The following is a 2,500-nucleotide window of genomic DNA, read 5'->3' on the forward strand; positions in this document are numbered from 1 at the left end:
GTGACCTGTGTTGTGGCTGTCTACAGGGAATGCACATATGTAGCTGTCTCGCAGCCCAATCCAGACGTCAATTGAAGACAGGTTTTCATGCAAATAGAGCAGTAAGTGCAGAGAAATGCTCACTCTCTAAAAATGGCATTCATACAATAGTAAGATTAAATCCAACCTCACCAGTAGATAGGATTTATCAATAAATAAATAAAGCTTCTCCTCTCTGATATGGAATTACCCCCCAAAAAGTATAAGGGAATACCCAATGCTAACCTATGAGAGGGGCAGATCTCACAGTAGTGAAAAATGTAATAGACTGTTTGATACTAATAGGACATACAAACTACCACAGTACATGTCTTACCTTTTACTTACATAGCATGATGCCCCTAGGACTACCTAGGGCCTACCTTAGGGGTTACTGATATGTAATAAAATTGGAGTTTAAGGCTTGGCAAGTAGTTTTAAATGCCAAGTCGAAGTGGCAGTACACTGCAGCACAGGCACTGCAGTAGCAGGCTTGAGATGCTATTTCTTTGGGCGGCACAATCAGTCCCTGGGTATATGGTATACCACTTTACAAGGGGCTTTCAAGTAAATTAAATCTGTCAGTCAGGTATACTCCAATTATACACCTGATTAGGGAAGAAGCACGTGCACTTCAGCACTGATTAGTAGCGATAAAGTGATCAGAGTCCTAAGGCCAACAAAAAGATACAGCAAAATGCGGAGGTGAAAAGCAATAAGGTGGGGTTGGGACCACCTTAAGAATGCAAGGTCTAACAAAAACGAACTAAGGATAACATGAGTAAAACATCAGGTTTCTCTACAGCATTTGGTGAGACAAGTGGGCCTTCTTTTATCTTCCATAAATGCAATCCTTCCTGGACCCCTTTATTATATAGCTCCTCCAGGAAAAAATATAAAGCACTTACAAAGGAGCCTCAAATACTCAAAGATGGTAGACTTCTGTAATATGGGCCATATACTAAAAGCAGCACGAAAACAGAGTGCAATAGGGTCCAAAAAACTTGAGTGACCCATGAGAGTATGCATGCAAGCCTATGGTATTCCAAACTAGAGATATACGCATGCAATTTTTGTTTTTACGAGAGAATGTGCCTGCTGAAAAAAACATTATTTTTTAAAAGTGCATTGCAGAATATCAGGAATTTGCTGTGGGACACCTTGAAAACTTGCATACAGATTATGTGCACACACCTTACAGTCAGTTGTTGTGGCCGAGTGGTTAAGGCGATGGACTAGAAATCCATTGGGGTCTCCCCGCGCAGGTTCGAATCCTGCCGACAACGAGAATCTTTTTAACATCGGCTACAATTTCAGAAGTTAACCTTTAGTATTTCTTCCATGTCAGTTTTATAAATAGGTGGCTTATTTTGGTGTCACTATTGCCATATCACATATTTATTATCGCTCCCCCTTTCATATCTTTGCTATAACTCTCGTCCTTCATTAGCGCTGGTGCAAACGCTTCAAATTATTATACCCTGGCTCTCTCGGTCATACCTGTGCATGCACTTGAAACTTACTTTACCAATAAAAGAAGCAAATAGAGAAATAAAATAAAAGTGCTAGCTGGTTTAGGCAAACACACTTCATAAAACTGCATTTTCTTTTCTATTCTCCCCCGTGTTACAAGCTTAACTGCTCCCTGTGTAATTTCTCCTAACCTGCTGTTCCTGGAAGAGAATTTCATCTACAAGCTCTTTCTGTGTTTTTTCCTAGTCTTTTCTTTCCCTTTTCTTAGATTTGTAACTGTTCCTTTACGTGCTCTACTGAGGCGCCATTAATCTCATTTGAGCTCCTTGTACCTGCTGCTGTTTTCTCCACACCTCATACTGTCTTTTCCCTCTTTCTCTCTTTCTCTGCGGTTGGTGGCTACTTTCCAAAGCGTCTGATGCCCCAATGTTCCTTCGTCTTGTTGTCAGACGTGAATTTGAAAAGCAACAAAATTAACAAGCCTTTACCACTCACACATGGCAGAAGTTTATACTTTAATTCAATGAGCGAAGAAAAGTGTGTTGTGGGGCCCCTACGAGCCATGGTGCTTGCTTCATCATAATTAGGCATGCAGTCATTAGCCACAGCTCTGATTATGGGTCACTGAGGTCAGTTTCAATAATTCCTCAAAAACCTAACCATGCAGTCCCCCCTAACTGTGTAGTTATCTTGCTTTACTGCTGTTTGTGTGATTAGCTGGGAGGAGCTCACGGCAGCATCCTCCCAATAAAAGTGTAGATGGACCGTTCCTTAACTCTTTCTTGCTTCACATACAGATGGCTTGAGGAGGTACAGGGGAGATGCAGGTCTAATAAACAGAATAGAATATCTGCGCCAGGTTTGTTTCTCTGCATTGGTGTCCCATCACAAGCCCACAAGTGTATGTGTGATCTTTGACTCCTGCCAGTTCACAAGCAGGCGGCCAGGAAACGGTTTCAGCCTATCAACCACTGAGGAGATAAAGCCTTTGTATAAGGAATGAGGAAGC

The 2,500-nt window shown here is 41.6% G+C and overlaps 1 non-coding gene across 1 annotated transcript; it reads left to right on the forward strand.

Moving 5' to 3' along the window:
• The first annotated feature begins 1,222 nt into the window (after positions 1–1,222).
• TRNAS-AGA (transfer RNA serine (anticodon AGA)) lies at positions 1,223–1,304 on the forward strand. The gene has a single exon. It is a non-coding gene; the product is annotated as a tRNA-Ser (tRNA).
• The last annotated feature ends 1,196 nt before the right edge of the window (positions 1,305–2,500 follow it).

The sequence above is a fragment of the Lissotriton vulgaris genome, unplaced genomic scaffold (assembly GCF_964263255.1).
Source record: "Lissotriton vulgaris unplaced genomic scaffold, aLisVul1.2 SCAFFOLD_301, whole genome shotgun sequence".
In the NCBI taxonomy this organism is placed as follows: Eukaryota; Metazoa; Chordata; class Amphibia; order Caudata; family Salamandridae; genus Lissotriton; species Lissotriton vulgaris.